The 23,966-nt window shown below is 42.3% G+C and overlaps 1 long non-coding RNA gene across 1 annotated transcript in view; it reads right to left on the bottom strand.

The window, feature by feature from the left end:
- Positions 1–4,494: 4,494 nt before the first annotated feature.
- LOC141553643 (uncharacterized) overlaps positions 4,495–23,966 on the bottom strand; it is a 53,362-nt gene continuing 33,890 nt past the window's right edge. Inside the window, exon 6 of the long non-coding RNA XR_012485569.1 lies at positions 4,495–4,986. This is a non-coding gene — a long non-coding RNA (uncharacterized LOC141553643). The remainder of the gene's footprint in view (positions 4,987–23,966) is intronic.

The following is a 23,966-nucleotide window of genomic DNA, read 5'->3' as shown; positions in this document are numbered from 1 at the left end:
TCCTTAGAACGTGGAATGTCAGGATGGAATAGAACTCAGTTCTCTAGGTTGGGGAATTGATGGGGAAACTGAGGGGCAGAAAAGGGAAGTTACTTGTTCAGCATCAAAGAATGAGTCAGTAGGAGTTTGAATGAATACCTTGGTCTTTCATCTCCCAAGATCTTTCTGCATAATGGAATTAAAAAACCCTTCTATTCCTCTTGCCTCTTCTCCCATTCCTGTTTTCCTTTCCTCTTCTCTCCTTCTTTTTCTTCCTTCCCCATCTCAAACAGTAAGTATTTATTAAGTATCTACTATGTTCTAGGTACTGCTCAGAATATACATCTTAGAGTTAAGTGACTAGGGTTGATATAAAATTACCAAGTTTTTATGCCCGAAGGGCCATAAAACTGTGTATACTCTTTGATCCAGCAATACTGGGCTATGTCTGAGTCCCAAAGACATCAAAAAAAAAAAAAAAAAAAAAAAAGGCAAGGAAGGGCCAATTTGTACAAAAATATTTGTTTGTTTTTGTTTGTTTTTGTTTTTTTCTTGCTGAGGCAATTAGGGTTAAGTGACTTGCCCAAGGTCACACACAGCCAAGAAGTGTTAAGTGTCTGAGGTCAGATTTGAACTCAGGTCCTCCTGATTTCAGGGATGGTGCTCTATCCCCTGCACCACCTAGCTGCCCCTGTACAAAAATATTTGTAGCAGCTTTTTTTATGGTGGCAAAGAAATGGAAATTGAGAAGATATCTGTTGGGGAACTGCTTGACAAATTGTGATTTATAATGACAATAGAATACCTTTGTGCTAGAAGAAATGACCAGGGGAATGGTTTTGGAAAAACCTGGAAAGATTTACATCAATTGCTGCAAAGTGGAGTGAGCAGAACCAGAACTATGCTGTACACAGTAACAATAATATTGTACAATGATCAACTGTGAATGACCTTGCTCTTCTCAGCAATGCAATGATCCTTGACTATTCCAAAAGACTCATGATGCAAAATGCAATCATTTGCAGAGAAAGATCAAAGCATACTATTTTTTTACTTTCTTTATTTTTTCAGATTTGTTTTATTTTTGCTGTATGTCTTCTTTTATAACATGAGTAATATGGAAATAAGTTTTGCATGACAGTACATGTATAACATACATCATTTTGTTTATGGGATAGAAAGAGACAGAATTTAGAATTCAAAATTTTTTTAAATGAATGCTAAAATTGTTTTTACATATTACTGAGGGAAAATAAAATATTATTCAAGAGAACAAGACAAAAAAACAAGAAAAAATACTCCCAAAGTCTTAGTAAACTTTGCCGATCCTTTCTTCCTCCTCTTGAAAATCTTTCTCCTCTGGGCCACTCCCCAGGGGCTGGAAGAGGCCAAAACCAAGGGAAGACTGTGGATGCTGAGCAATTTCTTATACCATGAAGTCGTAGGCAGTTTTGAGCTGTAGCCAGTTACAATATTTAAAGAGCAGGAGGCAGTGTGTGACATGGCCTGGATGACAGCCAACAATTGCCCTAGTGGGTTGAGCCCAGCTAAGCTCGGGAATCAGCAGAGACTTGGCTAACAATTTTGGCACCTGGGGCAAGCAACACAAAACACAGTGGGTGGCTCCCTTTTTAAACTTCTCCTTTATGATTGATTGATGATCACTAGGTTCTAAACTCAGTTGTTTCTATGCTCTTGAAAGAGTAAAAATGCTGTCAGAGCCCTGGAAATTTTGGTGCCCTTGGAGAAAGCCTCAAATACTTCACCCTAGTTACAACTCTGAAATTAAGAAAGTTTGGAACAAAGGTTAATAACTGGAAGAGAGGAAATCCATTATTTTGGATGGGGAAAAAATGAATAAATTTTTGTTTTTTCCAGCTTTTGATTTTCTATGTAATACTATATATTTTATTCTGTCTATCTATTCTAAAGTAGGATTTCTGAAAGCTTCAGCAGTTTGCCAAAGGTGCCCATAAGACTAAAAGAAAGGTTCTTATTTACCCCTTCTTATTTTATTGTAGGAACTCAAAAAAAAGTTATTTAACTCCTCTAGGGTGATGGGATATGAACTCGGAAGTAGTGAAGAAAGGACTTTATGGGTCCTTCCATAGTTTGGACAGTGTTCACCTGTTTCCTGCCAGTGAGACAATCAAAGCAAAATACACTGAGCCAAACCACACAAAAGAGGAAGCACCTCCCTCTCTGGTATACTAAACTCATCCTCACAGTTAGCTAGCCATCCTCATTTCCTGATGAGGAAGTCAGAGGGGCTGAGGTATACAAAAGTCTGTGCTAAAGATAGATCTGAAACTCAGAACTGTGGATCTTGATTCTAATCAAGTATAGACTATACTTATCACCAACCCTGAGTTTTGGTTCTTTTTTTAGCAGTTGTTTTTATTTTTATTTAAAAAAAAAAAATTCTCAGTTTTACTTAATAGGTTTGACCTTTCAATAAATTATCCATTATAGTACTAGATAAATCATTTCACTTGTCAGTATGCATAAAATGTGTTGTAACAAAAAGAAAGGATTTGTATTTGACTGTTTATCTGGCCATTTATGTTAAAACAATTTGGATAACAGTGCAAAATAGGAATGGAAAAGTCAAAATGTAGATTAATCTGATTATCTTCAAAAGATTTAGGCCCTTCAAAGAACCGTCTTTGATACTAGTTATTTTAAAAGGATTTTATTGATGCTTTTTGTCTTTATATCAGTTCTTTCTGGAGGTAAAACCCTGTCCATTCCCTCCAGGCTGTACCTTCCCTTGGTACAAATAAAAACAATTAAGCAAAATATGCAGATTACAGAATCCAACTTTCTGTCCTAATAACCCCCAACCTCTCTGTTATGTTGTTCTCCAGGATCTTCCCTGGTTTTTTTGTTACTCAAGAGTTTTACTTCCCTTTACTTTCATTTACACCGCAGTAGCCCCTGTATGAATTGTATACTGCTTTATGCATAGCATGCCCTTAGTAAAGGTTCCTTAATTATTCTCTTGGTCCTGATCATTTCATTCTGCCTCATTTGATACAATTAAGCGATGCAAAGGAGAAGGAAATGTATTCCAGGCGTGGGGGACAGCCCTGAGCAAAGACATGAAGATGGGAGATGGAACAGCCTATGGGAGTCCAGCTTGGCTGAATGTATGACAGATACAGTCACAGTCAGTTTGTTAATCAGCTGGTGAGGGAAACAAGCCAGTTAATGTGAGAATCTAGGTGAGTTTGCCAGAGTTAGGTGAGTTTTCAGTATTCCAGACAATTAAAGTGAATGAATGGGGGCAACGAAGTTGCAGTGGATAGAGCTCCAGCCCGGGAATTGAGAGGACCTAAGTTCAAATCCTGCTTTAGACACTTCCTAGCTGTGTGACCCTGGGCAAGTCACTTAACCCCAATTACCTCCAAAAAAAATTTTTTAAGCTAAAATGAAGGAAGGAAGAAATAAATTATTAAGCACTTCACTATCTGCTAAGCATTGTCAGACAGTCTCTCTCCCCCCAAAACCAACTTTCTAATGGGGGGAAGTCAACACATATAGGAAGTTTTAGCTTGACTCAGATGGAAAGACTTTAGATGCAACAGTAATATATTTTCTTTAATGCCCATTAATTTCCATTTACGCAAGCCTGTTTTCTGATATTGAACTGTTTGATAGTGCCAAGGATTTTAGTGATAAGAATTTTCTTTTTTCTTCAGTAGTTGCAATTACTGAAGTAGGGGACAGCAGGGAGGGCTATGGTACATGTAGAAGCAATTGCCAGGTCAAATTGATAGTGACTAGATAATAGCTTCAGGGGCTGGACTAGAATCAGGACCTGTGTTCTGGGGGGATGGGGATTCTGCTGTTTCTGGGGCTCTTGGGCAAAGGGTTGGGGCTATTTCCATAAGAATTTGAGAGGAGATGGTAGTGAAGGGAGGCAAATCAGCCTGGCATGTACCCCCTATCTTGCCTATTCTAGCTGTGGCAGTTGGCATTGGCTGTGGCAGGATGGCAATCTCCTTCACAAGGATGGCTTCCCTGGGTGATGATTATAAGGTCAGCATTAAATCAGGAAAACACTATGATTTCATAGTTCTTGGGCTTACTTGTATGATTGTGGCACTTTGTGATGGCATCATGATGGTGAGAGTCAATCAATCAATCAGAATGCAAAAATAAGAAAGACAGGTTGGTTGGTTACTATGGCAGGAGCAGTCATTTTCATCAAATCAACGATTTCAAGTTTGAAAGGATCTCAGTGGTGATCTATCTAGTCCAAAGTTTCCTAAGTCACATAACTGAATGTGAGAGTTGCAAAACATCAAAATATCAACCAACTTTGAAAAACATTAAAGATGCTCTATGTCCTGCAGTATCAAATATTCCACCAAATAGAATTCTTTTATTTTATATTATTTATTTATTTTTATTTACAAAACATACACATGGGTAATTTTTCAACATTGACCCTTTCAAAACCTTCTGTTCCAACTTTTCTCTTCCTTCCCCCCACCCCTTCCCCTAGATGGCAGGTAACCAATACATGTCAAATATGTTAAAGTATATGTTAAATGCAATATATATGTATATACACATATTTATATTTATATTTATTTGCTGCACAAGAGAAATCAGATCTAGGAAGAAAGAAAAAAACTGAGAAGGAAAACAAAAATGCAAGCAAACAAGAATAGAGAGTGGAAATGCTATGTTGTGGTCCACTCTCATTTCCCATAGTTCTGTCTGGGTGTAGCTGATTCTTTTCATTACTGAACAGGTGAAATTGGTTTGAATCATCTCATAGTTTATGAGAGTCACTTCCATCAGATTTGATCATTGTATAATCTCATTGTTGCCATGTAAAATGATCTCCTGGTTCTGATCACTTCACTCAGCATCAGTTGATGTAAGTCTTTTCAGGCCTCTCTGTATTCATCCTGTTGGTCATTTCTTACAGAATAATAATATTCCATAACATTCATTTACGACAATTTATTCAGTTATTCTCCAATTGATGGACATCTGTTATGGGACAGAAACAAGGATTCTTACAAGGTGTTAACTCAGTAGAATTGATAAGACAATGGTTATCTAGTTTAGATGGTGAGTAATAGTTCTTTAGTTCGGTATGATTGATTTAATCTTACCACAAATAATGGTTCCCTAGTGATATAATGATTGGTCTATATTCAGTATACTGTAAATGATCTAATTACTATAGAGCATATAAACTGGAACAAACTCAGCCAGGGTCAGACTCAGAGAAGACAGAGGACTGGAGGCAGGACCCCAAGCTCTCAGAGCCAGGAAGAGAGATTCACTCCATCTCACACTACTGTGGTGGCTGGCCTGTCCTCCTGCATTCCCTTCACTGAGACCAAGCTAGCCCAGGAACCAGACAAGGAGACAATAAAGAATTTGGACTTTAACACCTGGCTATTATGGTGTTAATCTGCTGAAACGAAGTTTCTCCAGAAAACAAACCAGAACATTACAGGCATCCATTCAGTTCCCAGTTTCTAGCTACTACAAAAAGGGCTGCCCCAAACATTTTGGCACATACAGGTCCCTTTAAGTTCTCTTTGGGATATAAGCCCACTAGTAGCACTGCTGGATCAAAGGGCATGAAGTTTGATAACTTTTTGGGCAGAGTTCCAAACTGCTGTCCAGAATGGCCAGATTCTTTCACAACTTCACCAACAATGTATCAGTGTCCCAGTTTTCCCATATCTCCTCCAACATTCATCATTATAAGATGTAATTCTTTATGTAAAAATAAACAAGCACATCTATCTTATTAGTATGTAAATTTGCTTTTTAAGTAAATGGTTTTATTATTTATAATATAATATTTATTTATTAAATATTGATAATATTATATATACCAAAGAATTTTTTAAAAATAAATTTCTGTATGATTTATTATCATTAAATGTTTGGTTTGTATACCTATCATATAGCTGTATACCTGGGGTTGCAAAAAAATGTCTTGGGTGAAAAAAAGGGCACAAGTGGGAAAAGTTTAAAAAGTTCTGGTCTAGACCAACTGCCTCCTTTGCAGATATCTTTCCTCTCTACTCACATGACTAGGACCCTTATGCAGGCCCTATCACCTCTCTCTTTGTTACAAGGGTGTATTTCCTTACCTCACATCCATTTTTTTCTCCAGGCTATCCTCCAAATAGATGCAAAAGTAATATTCACAAAATACAGGTTTAATCATGTTATTTCCCTGTTCAATAAATTCCATTGCCTCCCTGTCACCACCAGCATCAAGTCTGAACTCTGTCAATTGGCATTTAAAGCTCTTTATACCCTGGCTCCAATCCGTCTTCCCAGCATTACTACATATTACTCATCTTCTCATACTCTCTCCTGTCTTTGGGCACGACATTCCATCTCTTATATCTATGCCTTAGCACTTCTGTCCCCCGCCTCAATAATGCCCTCCTTCCTCCACTCCACTCTTAGAGTTCCTATTATTGTTGCTATTGTTCAATCATGTCCAACTCTTCATGACTCCATAGTCATGGGGTTTTCTTGGCAAAGATATTGGTGTGGTTTGCCATTTTCTTCTCTAGTAGATTAAAGCAAACAGAAGTTAAGTTAGGACTTGCCCAGAATCACCCAACTAATCTCTGAGGCAAATTCGAATTCTGATCTTTCAGTGCTTTATCCACTGAGCCATCCAGATGCCTCCTAGCTAATGAGCTGCCTTAAAGTCTCTAGCTTTTGACAGTCATCAAAACCATTTGGTACTGACTAAAAAAAAAAAAACAGTAGTAGATCAATGGAATAGGTTAAGTATATAATATATAATAGTTAATGACTATAGTAATCTATTCTTAGACAAACCCAAAGACTCCAGCTTCTGAAATAAAAACTCACTATTTGACAAAAATTGCCAGGAAAATTTGAAAATAATACAACAGAAAGTAGGCATTGATCAATATCTCACACCTATACCAAGATAAGGGAGAAATGGGCTCATGATTTAAACATAAAGGATGATACTACAAGCAAATTAGGAGAGCAAGGAATAGTCCAATCTGGAGAAGGGAGGAATTTATAGCCAAAGAAGAACTAGGGAACATTATGAAATGCCAAATGGGTAATTTTGATTACACAAAATTGAAAAGTTTTGCACAAACAAAATCAACGCAGCCAAGATTAGAAGGGAAACAGAAAGTTGGGAAACAATTTTTATAGCCAGTGTTTCTGATAAAGGCCTCATTTCTAAAATATATTGTAGTGTCTCTTAATGCTACTCAATCCTTGTAGCTCCCCTTAGAGATACTCTAACTGCCCATCCATTGGTAGCACGGCTAGGCCACACTTACCTGTCTTCAGGCACCAACCTGGATTCCACAGAGACAGATCAACCAGGAGGTAGGGGTGAAGTGAAAGAGAACTTTATTCTTAGATAGCACATATTTATATCCCCTTGAGGATCTGGGGGAAGGGAAGGTCCTCTAGGAATCTGACATAAGAGGGAGGCAGGCGTGCTAGGCTTTGAAAGCACTAAGGTACCTGGGGTCAGACACCGCCTCTTGGGGCTCTGCCCCACCTCCATGTAGAACTCACCTGTGCCTCAGTACCTCTTATCCCTCAGGTCCTCCCACACACCTTGAACTGCATTCCTTGCTCCTAGAGGCTTTTTAACCCTTAAAATATAGAGAGACCTGAGTCAACTTTATAAGAATTCAAGTCATTCCTCATTTGAAAAATGGTCAAAGGATATGAACAGAGAATTTTCAGATGAAGAAATCAAAACCATTTATACTCATCTGAAAAAAAAATGCTCTAAATCACTATTAATTAGAAAAATGCAAATCAAGACAACTGTGAGGTACCACTTCATACCTTTAGATTGGCTAAGATGACAGGAAAAGATAATGATGAATGTTGGAGGGGATGTGGGAAAAAAAGGACATTAATGCCTTGTTGTGAACTGATCCAACCATTCTGGAGAGCAATTTGGAATTATGCCCAAAGGGCTATCAAATTGTACCACTATTGAGTCTGTATCCCAAAGAGATAATAAAAAAGAGAAAATGATCCATATGTGCAAAAGTGTTTGTAGCAGGGGCAGCTAGGTGGTGAAGTGGATAGAGCACCAGCCTTGAATTCAGGAGGACCCGAGTTCAAATCTGGTCTCAAACACTTAACACTTCCTAGCTGTGTGACCCTGGGCAAATCACTTAACCCCAGCCTCAGAAAAGAAAAAAAGTGTTTGTAGCAGCCTTTTTTGGGGTGGCAAAGAATTGGAAACTTAGTAGATGCCTATTAATTAGAGAATGGTTGGGTAAATTATGGTATATGAATTTTATGGAATATTATTGCTGTATAAGAAATGACCAGCAAGATAATTTCAGACAAGTCTAGAGAGACTTACATGAACTGATGCTAAATGAAGTGAATAGAACCAGGAAATCATTGTACACAGCAACAAGAAGATTACATGATGATCAACTATGGTAGACTTAGCTCTTAATAGCAATATGGTAATCTAGGACAATTTCAATAGACTTGGGATAGAAAATGCCATCTGCAACCAGAAAGAGAACTATACGGACTAAATTTACTTAGTTATTTGTTTTCTTATTTGATTTTTCTTACTCAATTTTTTTTCCTTTGTGGACTAATTTTTTTTTGCACAACATAACAAATGTGGAAATATGCTTAAAAGGATTGTACATATTTAAACATTGTATTGCTTGCTGTCTTGGGGAGGGGAAAAGCAGGAGAGGGAGAGAGAAAAAATTTGGAACACAAAATTTCACAGAAATGAATGTTGAAAACTATCTTTACATGTATTTGAAGAAATAAAAATCTATTGAGAAAAAATAAAATTAATATTGAAAACTATATATATAATTGAAAAAATAAAATATTATTACCAAAAAAATAAAATAAAAAGTCTCTAGCTTTCTTTTAAACTCTACTCAAGAGTCCCTTTTCCCAATATCCTTCTGCCCCTAGAAGTTATTGCCTTCCCTCCTTTAAAAAAGTACCTTTAATTTGTTTTTTTAATACTAATGTATGGGTGCATATTATTTTTCTCCATAGAATACAAGCTCCTGTTCAAAAGGTAGGAACTATATCAAAGTAAGTTCTCTCAGCCACTTACAACTACATCCTGGTTGCCTTGGCTTCCTGGGAAGAAGATCCTAGCCTTCCTGGGGCAGACACTCCATTCTAAAGCCTGCCTCTGTTATAACTACACACTGGATGCCTTGCTCCAACGTGAGTACTGTCCCCACCTCTTAGCCTCATACACCACTGCCTGACACCCAGGGAAGACAATATTCTAGGAATACTACACTTGGTGACTCTGAGGGATACTGATAATAAAGTACCTGAACTCAGTCCTCATGGATTAACATACTCCATCCCTGTGACTCTGACATACTCCTCCCCACCCCAGCTGCCAACACTCAAGCTCCTTTCTCCATCTGCCTCATGCTCAACTTAATCCTCCTCCACTCCCCATCAACATCTTCCACTGTGCTCTCTAGAAAGCCTGTTTTGTAGGTAATAAACTAGCTTTCATCTTAAAGTTTTGCCTTTCTCAGTCCTTTTATCTTCTGGCTCTCACTGAGACCTGGCTAGAACTTGCTCAAATCTGCTCTGGAGAGCCAACTTAAATTTTCAATTCCAGCACTTACCTCAGAGATCAGCAAATGCTAAAAACCAAGGCTTGGTTTATTGTTTTGTTGATTGTCTAGAGATAAGAAAGTGATGGAGAAATGTTAATAATTCCAATTGCTGTCTTGGGAAGGGGAAAGGTAGGGGAGGAAGAGAGAAAAAATTTGGAACACAAAATCTCACAGAAATGAATGTTGAAAACTATCTTTACATGTACTTGAAAAAATAAAATATTATTGAGAAAAAAAGAAAATTTTTCAAGGGTACATTTTTTTTTCTTAAGAATCTGTTATTAAACATGCAATAGCACTGCTTGCCTGTCTCCCTACTGATGACACAACTTCTCCAGTTACCCTTACTACCACTAGTTGCACTTTTCATTTATTCCTTCCAATGTGGTCATGACAAGGAAGTGGAATAATCCTTACTCCACATTGCCACTTCCAGGTTTTCTCTATCATTATGACTCAGTAACTTCCCCTCTGAAATTCATTCAATTTGTATCTATCACTCAATCAAGATTCTGGTAGCTGTTGTCCCCAGGACACTTTCCTTTCCTTCAGTTTAGTGTGTGGCTCCCAGCACTTGTCTCCTGCCCAATTTCTGCCCGCATTCAAGGAAATATCCATAGTGATACCCCTTCCAATACCCCTTCCAATACTTCTCTTGATGTACTTCCTCCTCCACTCCACTTCAACACACACAGAAATTACTGTAGCCTTGATTTTGCCATCATCCATAAGAATTGCACTTGCATCTTCCTGAGCTTTGAAATTGCTTTATCACAAATTTTTCTCTTTCCACCTTTCCATGCACCTTGTAATCCTTGATCCTACTCTTCATCCTCTCTCGGACCAGTAATCCTTCCACCCACTGATTATTTGCACTGGCTTCACTTCCTCCCTTCCTTGGTGAACTCTACAATGTCCTCTCCTCCAGAATCAGTCCCTTGTCCCCTTTACCCTATTAAAGAAACTGTCCTTTGGACAAACCTCAGCTTTGACTTCCTTCCATCTGCTACCTTTGCTCCTGCTCAGATAATGATGAATGAAGCTGGAGAAAATCCTGAAACTGTAGTGATAGGTTCCACTAAAAACTCATGTTACATAATTTCAATCGGGCTCTCACTGTGGCAAAGCAATGCTTTTATGTCTTTCTAATTGATTCCACTCACCAAAATAACTTTTTCAATCTTTCTATGCCTCTTCAAACATTCTGTGGCTATTCCTCCTCCATCTTGGCTTGCCTCATTTTTCACTGAAAAAATGGAGCCATCCACCAAGAACTCCCTCCTTTTCCCTCCTTCCTGTATCTCATAATCTAGATGCCTTCTGCCACTGTTTTTCTTCACCCCTTTCTCACATAATGAGCTCCTTCCATGGGAGCTCCTCTCTATGCACAAGTGATCCAATTCCAACCTCTCTAACATCCTCACTCTCACTAATATTTAATCATTCCCTATCTATGGTTGCTTCTCTTATTGCCTACAAACATTCCTCAAAAACCCTTCACTTGATTCATCCATTCCTCCCACATCTCCCTAGATCTTCCTGCCTTATGTGGCTCAGCACCTGAGAAGGCCGCATGCACTCTGCCTCTACCTTGACTTCCCCTCCTTTAACCCTCTTCATAACTGTCTGCAAGCGGCTTTCAGCCTCACTATAGGACTGAAACTCCTTTTCCAGTTACCAAATTTAATAGCCCTTTCTCAACCTTCATCCTTCTTGACTTCTATGCAGCCTCTGACACTGTAGATCACCTTCTTTCTCTTGTTATTCTCTTCTTTTCTAGATGTTGTGACCGTGGTTCCCTTCCCACCTCTGACCACTCCTTTGTGGTCTTTGCCGGATCTTCATCTAAGTCATTCCTACGTTTAAAACTCTGTCCAGGGTTTTCTTCTCTTCTCTCTCTATACTATTTCACTGGGTGAGCTCATCAGTTCCCATGGATTCAATTATCATCTCTATGCAGATAATTCTCTAATCTATTTATCTAGGACTAACCTCTTTACTGGACTCCAGTCAAGCATCTCAAGCTGGATGGATTGCAGACATCTTGAGCTCAACATTTACAAAATGGAAATTGTCTTTCCCTCCCCAATCCTTCCCTCTTGCTATCTTCTTTACTACTATTAAGCACATTACCATCTAACTATGTATCCCTTTTGTTTAATAAATTCCAGTGGATCCCTGTTCCCTTCCAAATCAAATAAAATCTTCTGTTTGCTTTTTAAAGCCCTTCAAAAACTGGCCCTCTCCAACCTTTCTTGCTTTCCTTCTCTCTTCCACAGCTCATGCTCTCTCCCAGTGACCCTCACCTTCTTGTTGTTCCTTGAACAAGACTCTCTGTCTCCTGCCTCTGGGCATTTTTGCCAGCTATTCCCTCTCCTTGGAATGCTCTCTTTTTCATCTCTGTCTACTGACTTCCTGCAGAAGCTTTCCCCCTCCCCTTTAATGGTAGTACCTTCCCACTAAGATTATTTCCAATTTTTCCAGGCTGTATTTTGTTTGTTCTTTTGTTTGCATATCATTTCCTCCCTTAGATGGTGAGCTTCTTGAAGGCAGGGACTGATTTTAGCCTTTCTTTGCATTGTCAGGGTTTATCATAGTGCCTGGCACATAGTGGGTGCTTAATAAATTTTTATTGATTGACTGGTAGATTGATGAGCCAAGGGGACTGCCCATCAGCAAATTAATATGTGAGTCTGTCCGGATGTCACAGCTAGTCTACCTGTCAATCAATCAGAGCCATAGCCAATCAATCAAAGTCAAGGTAACGGCCGATAATCAGTCCCTGAGTCAATCAACGACAGTCAGTGTCAGTCCACCATGGAATCTGTCAAAATCTACTTCAGTCCTTCAGAGAGGGCCCATCAGCCAGCCAGCACTCTGCCCACACATCACTGTGTGCAGAACCGGGGAAGACACAGAACCTAGTGCAGATTTCCAATGGTTAAGCAGGAAGACTAATAACCACTTCCCTGGATCAGTGTTAATTGAGCTCCCCGGGGATGCAGAGCTCCTCTATGGCCATTTTAGTGAATTCAGCCAAGCCAGCAGTTTGGGTTGGGGGATCCTTAGGGAATGCCGGGCTGGAAAAGCTGCCTGCCCGGGGTTGGGGGCTGGCCCTGGCAGAATGCCCAATCCTCTGCCTCTCTCTTTCTGGGTGGACTTTCACATCTCCCAGAAACTCTTAGCCAGTACTCTGGGGAAATAATCACAATAATAGCTCCATTTTCTGTAATGATTCATCATTTACAAAGCCTTTTCCTCACAATAACCTTGAAAGAAACATTATCCCCATATTACAACTGAGGAAACTGAGCTCCAAAATAGAAAAAAAAATTACTTCAGTTTTACAGTTAATAAGCATCAGGATAAAATTTGAATTCAAACCTGGCTCCTAGTCCAAGGATTTTTCCACTGCTAATATCTCCAGTCTAAAAGGGAAGGAAAATGAAGCCTAAAGAGGTGAATAGCTTTGTCCAAGGCCACAGGAGGAGTTGGAAGTCAAGGCTAGGTCTCCCCTATATCAGGAGACTCACACAGGAGGTGGTCTCTGAGTTGAGTTTTTTGATATAATCCTTTAATATTTATATAATATTAATATAAAATCCCTTTTAATATAGATTTTACAAAATCTAAAGAATAGTAGTGGTAGGAATTCCATTTTTTAGTTACCAAGACACTCAAAATACCTTTACACATAATTAGTACTTAAATGCATCTGAGTTGAGTTTTAAAGAAAGCTAAGGTCTCCATGAGATAAAGATAAAGAGTGAGTGCCTCGCAGGTAAGGAAGACAGCTTGGGCAAAGGCAGGAAAATGGAATGTCATGTATGAGGGGAAGGAATGAGCCAGCAAGAGGATGTGGAGTAGACCCCATTTTCACAGATGTCACTAAGAGTGCAGGACTTTGCTGGGTCATCCTTTTACGCTGTAGGTATACATCCAGAAATACAACCCTGGCATTTTATGAATATCAATATGATGTGGTAGAAAGAGGGGACTTGAGTCAAGAGAAACGGAGTCAAATCCTGACTCCTACTTACTGGGTGGCTTTGGACCAGTCCACTTCTCGGGACTTCATCTGTAAAATGGGAATGCTCCTGCTTGTATTTCCTAGGGTTGTCCAAGGCAGTGTTTTGTAAATCTTAGAGCATTAAAGTCATGGGAATCATCATGTTGATGAGAATGATAGTTATGGGTGTGTTATGAATATTCAGTCTCATTCAGCAAAGGAAATGGAGATTAGAGTGATAGAAAGATGAAGGACTTTGTTGTTTCTTTACCCTTTGTTTCATAAAATGAACGACATCAGCAAGTGATGTCTTGACTTGAGAGTGAATTGGATTAACATGAGGGACAGCTGTGCAGTCATCAGCCTCACTCACTCTCCCAGCATTCCCTGAAGTCCAGCGGCAGGACAAAGGCAAGGCAGTGGTCCGGGAGGCGTGGATGACCTCAGCGTCTTGGACGTCCGGCTGAGCTCTAAGCCCGCTCCAGCCACTTAGTGTCATCGGAACAAATTGTTCTGAGACCTGTGGGTTACCCTCCTTTATCTGCCCAAGGGTTTACGTGGGTTGCCCATGCTGCACCTTCTGGGAACCACAGTGAGAGCTGGCTGAGAGCTGGACTCCAAAGGTGGATGAGCAGCCCTGATGAGAAGGACTCCTCATACCAGAAATACTGGTCCTCCTGGGCCCTCCATATGAATAGATAGACAGCTAGATAGGAGAGGGAGGATAAACAGAGACACAGAGAGCCCTTACTGCAAGCTTAGGATGTGGCAGGTACCCGGCTAAGTGCTTGTGATACAAATACAAGAAGGCAAGAGAGTTCCTGACCTCAGGGAGCCCGCATTTTGGGGCTGGAAGGTGAAGGGGACACACAGAATCGGTTATGAGAAGGCAGAGCTCGCCCTTCAGATCCCAGGGGATTGCAGAGACAGTGGGAGGTTCTGGAGTGTAGGAGGAAGAGGTGGTGGCCAGAACAGAGCCTTCCATGACCCTTTCAGAGCCCTTTGCACATATTGTCTTGTTCATCTCCTCCAAGACAACCCTGTGAGACAGATTCTGAGGTATTATTATTTCTGCTTTATAGAGGAGGGAATCTGAGGCTCAGAAGAGTTGGGCCCAGTTAGTACCCAAGCCCGGCATTCTTTCCACTATAACACATTGCTTTCCTCTGCTTTCACCCCAGTAAAATGCAAGTTATTCCATTACCTCTTAGAAGTACAATAGAAAGAAAATAGCCCTAGCCAGGAGGCAGAAGATTCAAGTCTTGGTTCTGTGCTTGGCTCCTGTGCAGACTTGGCCAAGTAGCTGCTCCCTAAGCCTCAGTTTCCCCTCTATAAAATGGAGGACTCCTCTCTGTTAGTCTATAATAGAACACCCATAGAGTTACCCTAACCAGCTTGACCTGCTCCTTTTCCCCTGGGTAAAGGGAGGGAGAACACAGAGACGCAGCCTGATTTGGAGGCCTTGGAGGGGCAGAGGCGCTCTCCTGGACTTCCTGCTCTATGCAGAGCCAGCCTGGCGTCCCTCTGATCAGGGGAGCCCAGGCAAGCTCTCAGCACACCGGCTTGTGGCTGCCGGCTCAGACAAAGGCGTTCTTTTCTGACATTAGTGCTCCGGGCCCAGGGGGATGCCTGCCCAAAGGCGCGGATTCGGGCTCTGGGGCCTCAGAAGCAGGGGTCCTCCTGGGAGCTCGCACCTCGGGAGCCACGGCGAGGTCAGGATCCCACCTCAATCATGGGCAGACAGCAAGGCTAATATTTGGACAAGCTTTTCTGCACTGCCTTCCATCCAGGTTACCAAGGACTTAGACAGATGGGCCCCCTCGTGCCAGAGAGGAAGGAGTGCGTTGGTGACCTGGGCAGGAGAGCATTAACTCTTCCAGTGCTGCAGGGGACCAAGAATCAGAAGTATCAGAAGGAGAAAAGCTCTTGGAACAGAAGAAACCCCAGAGCTGGGAGCGACCTCCGAATATTAGAACTGAAAAGGTTTTGCTGTTCAGCTGTTTTTGAGTCATGTCTTTGTGATCCCATTTGGGGGTTTCTTGGCAAAGATACGGGAGTGGTTTGCCATTTCCTTCTCCGGCTCATTTACAAATGGGTTAAGTGACTTGTCCAGGGTCTCACAGCTAGTAAATGTCTGGGGCCAGATTTAAGTGAGTCTTCCCTTAGTACATGGAATGTCAGAGATGGAAGGGACTTCAGAAGCGAGAATATCAGAAGTAGGGGGGACCTTAGAGCATAGAATGTCAGACCAGAAAAAAGGTCACTGCACGTTTGGAACACAGGTCCCTTCCAGCTCTTCTAAGGTCCTCTCAGCCTAATAACTGATGGTTCTTGCTAGCAGGGCCCTGGACCCTGGGCTGAGCACCATGTGTTTCTGGCCAAGGTCTCCTCTTCCTCCCCCTGCCACCACTTTCCCAGGATAAATCAACCAAGTCAGTCAACATACTTTGACAAAAAAGAAACAAGTTCGTCTTTTGACACTACAGAGTGGGTCTCTCCAGAGGCACCAGGGACAGATCGGAGGGGAGCAAAGGGAACGGGGCTGCTGGTCCCTGAACAAACACCCTTTTGTTCAGTTGGACAAAAGATCATATGTCCAGACAAGATGGGACCCTGCGCCTTTCAAAGCGGCCCTGAGAGGCAGGATTGGTTGGCAGGCAGTCAAAACCACCCCGTGACTGTAGCTGCCCAGTGGAGGCTGACACAGCCCAAGGGGCTTGCTCACCCTGTCTTAGTCTGGCAGGCAAATAGGACGGGCCTTGAGGAACCTGCCAGCCTGAGAGCTGGAGTGGGTCAGCCCATCACCAGCTCCTCTCCCTTCCCAAAGCAGTCTCCTGCACTCGGTGCTTCAGAAGGGCCGGGGACCTGGTCTGCAGCAGAGCAATCCCCGCTGAAGCAGAGCAGGAGCAGATCCCAGAAATGAAAGGGTGACTGGAGAGGAACAAGTCGGGCAGCTCTTGGCTTGGCACAAGCCTGGCCAGGAGGCCTGGGGCTGAAGAGAGCTCATTCCAGGCCCGACTCACACTGCTACAGAGGTGACCTTGAGCAAACAGATCACTGTTCTGAAAGGACCTCGGTTTCCTCAGGTATTAAATGGGGATAATTACAGTAACTCAATCATAGAATTGCTGAGGATCAGTTGAGAGAACATTGCAAACTGTACATGTTTGTGTGAGAGCTGTTCTCACTCTAATTATCATCATTCCCCAGGCTTCAGTTTTCTCATCTATAAAATGGGGATAATAACAGCAAACTCCCAGGGCTACTGTGAGGATTAAATAAGATGACAACGTAAGTGAAGCCCTTTGTAAACCACAAAGCACTATATATAAAAATGCCATAACAACAACAATAATGTTCTCTGTGTGTCTCGGTTTTCCCATTTGTAAAAATGAGCAGAAGGTCTTTTCTTCTCTCCAGGCTTCAGCTGCCTCATCTGTAAAAAGGCTGAGGGGGTGGGGGAGGGAGATAGGGAAAAGCTTTAGATTCAATGCTCTTAAAGGTGCCTCCCAATTCTAAGCCTTCGCATCCTTGGATGCTTCTCCTTCCTCCTTCCGAAAGAATGTTCTTCTGGCCCTGCTCACCTCCACCCCCCAACACAGGGGCACAGGTACCTGAGGGAGAGAAGGTGCGCACACACACACACACACACTCGCACACCTGCTTTCCTGCTCTCCAAGGACAAGGAAAGAGGCTATCCACACCTCCCAAGAACCACCAAGAATCTGTCTTTCCAGTAGGGCTAAGTCCCGAACAAATAAGTAGGTGGAGGTAGGTTTTGCACAACATTGCAGTCCAGTTATAGCTGCTGCAATCAGGCAGAAAGTGAGACAAGTGTTCCCAAATCTCTGGGACTTGCCTGAAGGCAGGTACAGGCTGGCCCCTTGCCATCCCCTGCGTCAGGGCAGAGATCGGGCTGCAGGGTCCTCTCCACATCATCCTCCTAGTTCAAGGGCTGGCACGCAGTTGGCATGTGTAATTTGTTGAGTGGATGGCCAGCTTGCTTGTTGTTGTCAGGCTGACTGACTGACTGACTGATTGACTGGTTGGTTGACTAACAGGCAAGATAATTGACTGGCTAGTTGTCTGCCTGACTGGCTGGATGACTCCCTAGCCAACTGAGTAACTGAATGGCTGATTGAGCTGTGTGGTCAACTGGATAACTCAGGAGCTGGATGGATGGATTCCTAGATGATGGATTCATGGATTAATTCAAGGACTTATGGATGCGTGGATGGATGTATGAATGGAAGCACTGAAGGATAGCTGAATAACGATATGTAACTGTCCAACTAGCTGATTGGGTCCAGAGGGTCCCTACCTTTTGCTCCAGACCTTTCCTGTCTTATATCAAAACCTATCTGTCTTTCATTGGAAACCTGATACAACATCAAGTGTGGGTGTGGGTAGGGGTGGCAACTTGAAGAAGGGAAGTTGTGGAAAAGAGCACCCGGAGAAGAAGGTGAGGGTAGGCCACAGGAAGAGAGACCATCTGGACAGAAAACAGGAATCACTATCACATCCTAAAGTCATTCCAACTCTCTGGGGAGGGATAAGTTAGCCTTGAACACGTATTTCTCCCCAGATGTGGGGGAAATGCAAAAATATCCCCAGAAGGTCACTGAAAACAAATCCCATTCCAAAGCAAGGACATCCTCTAGGGATACAAGATCACTGAACTTCATTCTATTAGGATAAAGAATGTAAACCTGAGATCTACAGACAGATTTCAGGGGCTCCATGAATTTGAACGGAAAAAAAAAATCACATCTTTATTTTCACTAACCTCCAACTTACATTTAACATTTCTTGTAATTCTGAATTTTTTGGAAATACATCATCTGAGGTGTTCATAGACATTACCAGATAGCCAAAGGCTTTATAATACAAAAAAGATTAAGAACTCCTATATTAAAAGATGAAGAAGGTTGCTGTCATCATGAATCTGGCAGCAGAGCTTGAGGGGTGTGTTTAGAGGGGGGAAAGACCTAGACTTCAAGACAAAAGACCTGGATTCTAATCTTAGCTCAGTCATATATAGGTTATGTGACCTTGGGCAAAGCCTCTGATCCTTGACTTCTTCAACTAACAAAGAATGGGGATCAGAGGGAGAAAAGGAGAATGATAATATTTGTACTTCATCATGTTGTAATATTCAAAGAATAATGAATGGAAAAGTACATTATGACAAGTAAAAGATAGCTTCTATAATTCCCTATCACAGAAATGAATCTTCACCCAAACTGGTCTTCACCCCATCCCAACATGTTCTGTGCTCTCCTATCTCCATGCTCTTCCTCAAGTTACTCTTGATGTCCCCCTCCCCTTCTGCAATTCCTGAATTTTTACCCATTCTTTCTTTAAGGTTAAATGCTACCTGAAAGCTCCCCTACATCCCACTGGTTGTCGACAACTTTCTACCTTTGACCTTCCTTTCTTTGTCCTTCTTTAATATACTTCACATAACTCTGTGTTATCTGGTTATCTATGTTTGTGTTTAATCCCTCTGCTTGACCCTGAATTTCCTGAGAGAGGGAATTGTGCCTTATTTAGACCCTACCTCTCCCTTAGGGCTCTATGTACCATGTTTTGCCCACATTTAGCTCTTGAGAAATGTTTGTTGATAAAGAGATTAATCCAAAGTACATGATGTGGTTATAGAGTTGGAGAGGAAGATGCAGCTGTCATTTGGGGCTTGCTTATTCATTTTCCCAAGAAGATAGCAAGGAAGAGTGAGTCAGAAGAGTGTCCCTATCTAAGCTAGACATCCCCGGAGATCCATGTGGACCAAACATCAGGGAAGGATAGAAAGAGAGAGCCCAGAAAGCTAAGTACAAGGGGTGGGAGCCCAGTGAGGGACTGGAGGATTCAGTGGAGAGATGGAGGGGGCAGTGAGGGGGATAAGGTACTCAATGAGGGAGGGCCCTCAGGAGATAGAGCCTCAATGAGGGGATGGGTGCATGGAGTGAGGGAAGCTTAATGAGGAACAGGGAGGTACAATGAGGAATATGGGACCCACTGAAGGAAAGACGTTCAGAGAAGGAAATGGGGATTCAATGAAAGCTCAGAAAGAGATGTGATTGATGGGGGTAAGTAAAGAGGATGGATTGAGGGATATAAATGGAGATGGGAAATCATGAGGAGAACAGTAAGGAAAAAACATTTGTTAAGAGAGATAGGAAGTGAGGGAGGGGATGGAATGTTCAGTAAGAAGATGGGAGGAAGCTCATTGAGAGGAACAGGGACTAAGTGATGGGGAATTGAGGCTAAATGAGGGGTTAGGATGCTGACAGTAGAATCAGGAGCCTTAATAAGGGGAGGCAAGAGGCTCAGTGAGGGAGATACAAGATCAGTGAGAAAGAAGGCAGTTCAGTGAGGGTGATTAGGGCTCAGTGAGGGGCCAGGGGTTCATTAAGGAGGATTGGCATCTTAGTGAGAGAATGCAGACTTGGGGGAGTGATACAGGCTCTGTGATGGGGTAGGGCTCAATGAGGAGACAAATGGTACACCCAGAACCTGTGGTGGGGGAAGGTGGGTGCCAGGGACAGCTCAGAGCTAAAGTAGCGCCCCGGATCACATCCTCTTCCCAGACTGGGGCCTTCCTGGGTCCCATTTCACACCTACAGTTCCCAGTCTGGGCTGCATTTTGCTCAGGAAATGTAAGTGAGGTGAGTTTCCCACCTTCTGGGGCTGGGAATTTGGGGGAGGTGCTGTTGGGAGGGGGCAGGGAGGATCATTTCTCTAGAACTTCTGGCTTCTGGCCAATGTTTCCCTCTGGTAGCAGAGCTCTCTCTCCCTCCCCAGAAGCCCCCACTCCTTCCCAAAGCACCTGGCACAGATCGAAGAGCGCACCCTCCGAGGCATTAGTCAGCTCTTCGCTCATCCCTGGTTAAAAAAAGAAACCGTCGGTGGCACTTGTGAGAAACACGTTGCCAAGCTGCCACCCTGATGTGCAGCCGCCCTCCTCCTCCTCTATTCCCCAGGAGCAGCTGAGCCTGGAGCCTGGTCCTGAGAGCTGGAGAGAAGCAAGGAGCAGGAGGCAGGGTCCCTGTAGCGACACAAGCCTCTGTGGGCCTCAGTTTCCCTATTTGTAAAATGAGTGAGCTAGACCAGATGACCACTATAGTCCTAGACATTCTAGGGCATGTGCAAAGCCCCTCCCTCTTCCTTTCTCCCCCAGCACTACTTCACAAGGAACTCCCCATCTCTACCAGCTCTGATATTCCATCATTCTTTCTGTTCCTTTTGGCCCCAGAGGACAGAACCCAGGAGTAATGGACGGAATTTTCCAGGAAGCTAATTTAAGCTTGAAAAAACTTCCTGACAATTAAATGTGTCCTACAGTGGAATGAGCTGCCTCTGGAGATGGAAGGTTTCCCCTGGGGTCTCCAGGCTGAGCCTAGATAACCACTTGTCAAGTATATTACAATGGAGTCCCTTTCCTGTTCAGGCTTAGGTGCAGATGCTGTAATTGTGTGATTCCAAGCCTGGGTCTAGGTCATGGGCTGCCTAACAATCCACCTTTATCTGTTCACCTGTGAACTATCCTTTACTGATGGAAAAAATGGAAAACCAGGAGGTAAAGCCCCCTGTCAGGTAGGAAGGCTCCCCCACCTCCACGCCTCCAGCTTTTGTTTAGCCCAGGTCCCCTGTCAGCAGGCTAAGAGCCAGTTATTTTGGGCCTACAAAAGTTTGATCAATAACCCTCCTGGGGCCTGTTTGTTTTTGCTCTGTCTTGTTATTGGCAACTGGTGGTCCCAGTGAGCAAAGGCCACTTCTCTGGCTCTATTCGGGGTTGTTCTTAAGGACAAGGTAATTTTCAGAGATTATTGCTATTTGATGAAAGCAGGGCAGTCACTCCAGAGGTCTCTCTCATCAGCATCACCGTCAGAGGCCAAATAACCGACCAAAGGGGTCATATTGCCCAGAAATCCAGAGCTAGAAGAAGCCTCAGAGCATAGAATGTCACAACTGGAAGGAGCTTTAGGACATAAACTATCATTTACAACACAGAGCTAAAAGGGGCCTTTAAATACAGAACACTAATGGGCAGAGCAGGAGGTAAGAGCAGGAAGGACGTTAGGACAGGGAATATTAGTGCTGGAAGGGGCAGCAGAATGTAATATTGTAGTCAAGATTTAGAGATGGAAATGATATTAAAGGTCAGTGGGTCACTGGCATTTATTAAGCACCTACTGTGTACCAAACATGTGCTAAAAAAAGAAAGGTGGGAAAAAAAACATTCCCTGTTCTCGGAGAACTCACAGTCTAATAGGAGAGATAACAATACAAATATCTGGGCAAAAAAAATAGACAGATCAGATAAAATAGGAAAAAATCTTAGGAGGAAGTATCTAGTATCTAGGGAGATGGGGGAAAGGCTTCTTGCAGAAGATGATACTTGAGCTGAGACTTGTAGTAAGCCAGAAAGTGGAGATGAGGAGGAAGAGCATTTCAGGCATACAGGACAGCCAGATGGACCATCTTGTTCAAGAAAAAACCAAGGAGACCAGTGTTTCATAAAGGTAGGATTCCTGGGATGGGAGAAAAGTGTAAGAAAAATGGAAAAGTGGGAAGAGATCAGGTTATGAAGGCTTTAAAAATCAAACAGACGAACTATGTCCCCAAATTATTTAACTATTGCATACCCTTTGACCCAACAATACCATTACTAATTCTATATCCCAAAATAATCAAGAAAGAAGGAAAGGAGCCATATACACACACACCAAAAAAATTTATAGAAGCTCTTTTTGTGGTAGAAAAGAATTGGAAACTAAGGGGATCCCCATCACTTGGGGAATGGCTTACCAAGTTTTGGTGTATGATTATGAGAGAATACTATAATGCTGTAAGAAATGATGAAGATGGTTTCCAAAACAACCTGGTAAGATTTATATGAACTGAAGAAATGTGAAATAAAAGAACCAGGAGAACAATTTGCACAAAAAAAAAAAAAAAAAAAAAAAACAGTATTATAAAAATAATGAACTTTTGAAAGATTTAGAAAATCTGACCAGATAGAAAACTGATAGATGCAGATTGAAGCATATTTTCTTTCTTTTTTCTTTTCTTTCCTTTTTCTCTTAGACATGCCTAATATAGGAATTTGTCATAATTAGCTATTTGTAATGGTTTTGCTTTTCTTACCTTTCCACTCTGTGGGGGACAATTGAGGATAATGTAGGGAAGGAGAATTCAGAATCAAAAGAAAGTTGAATAAAAGAAAAGCAAAAAGATTAAATAGATTTTATATTTGGTCTCAGAGGCAGTAGGGAGCCCTTAAAGCTTATTGAGTAGAGGTAGGCAGGGAATTTGTGATATGATCAGATCTTCATTTTAGGAAGATCGATGTGCTAGCGGAATCAAGGATGTATTGGAGTAGAGAGAGACTTGGGGCAGGTTGACTATCAGTGTCACAGGAGAGAAGGAAGCATATGCAGGATATGTTAGCAGATAGAATTAACAGGCCTTAGCCACAGGTTGCATGGAGGAGGAGGTAGTAAGGGAAAAGTGAAGCGTCAAAGATGACACCATTCTGGGTGACCAGGGGGATGGTGTATTCCCAACAGTGAAATGAGAATTAGGAAGAAGGGAGGGCTTGGAGGAAATAATCATGAGTTTTAGATATCCTGAATTTAAAATGTCTGTGTGACATTCAATTCAAGAGGTCTAATAGGCAGTCGGAGATCAGCAGAGACGTTAAGGTTAGACGAGTGGTCTGACCCTCATTTTGTAAGTGAGGAAACACTAGCCCAGGACCATTTTATGTGATGTTTTGAGATTTGCAAAATGATTTACATAATCCCCTTTGATTCTTAAAATGGCCACATTCGAAAAAATATTACAGCAATTATTATGTCCCCATTTCATAGATGAGAAAACTAAGACTCACCAGTTTAAGTGATAGTAAGCCCACTCAGAGGTGAGATTTGAATCCAGCTCCCTTGTGACTCTTAGGACCCAGTGCTTCCTCCTACACCACCCTGCAGAGCCAGGATTCCTAATCTGAGCTCTGACTAGGACATTTTGCTGGGATCTTGGAACTGAGAATGGCAGAAGTGGAAGGTCCCTCGGAGAGCATCTTCTGATCAAAGGCACTGATTTTAAGATAAACCCCGGCCCAGAAAGGCCTGCCCAACAGTCCCTAGAATCTGGGACTTCCATCTCTCAGTCCCGTGTGGCTTCTGCCCGCCCCTCCCTGACACCCCACCTCTCAGGACGCCGTCCTGGGGCCCAGGGGAGACACCTGACAGAGCCCAGACTCCCCGGGGCCCCATCTCCATCTGATGAAGCAAGGCCTGGGGCAGGGATGCCAGGAAAACACATCGGCG

The sequence above is a fragment of the Sminthopsis crassicaudata genome, chromosome 2 (genome assembly GCF_048593235.1).
Source record: "Sminthopsis crassicaudata isolate SCR6 chromosome 2, ASM4859323v1, whole genome shotgun sequence".
Lineage (NCBI taxonomy): Eukaryota > Metazoa > Chordata > Mammalia > Dasyuromorphia > Dasyuridae > Sminthopsis > Sminthopsis crassicaudata.
The sequence above is the reverse complement of the archived record's forward strand: the minus strand, read 5'-3'. Positions and strand labels throughout refer to the sequence as shown.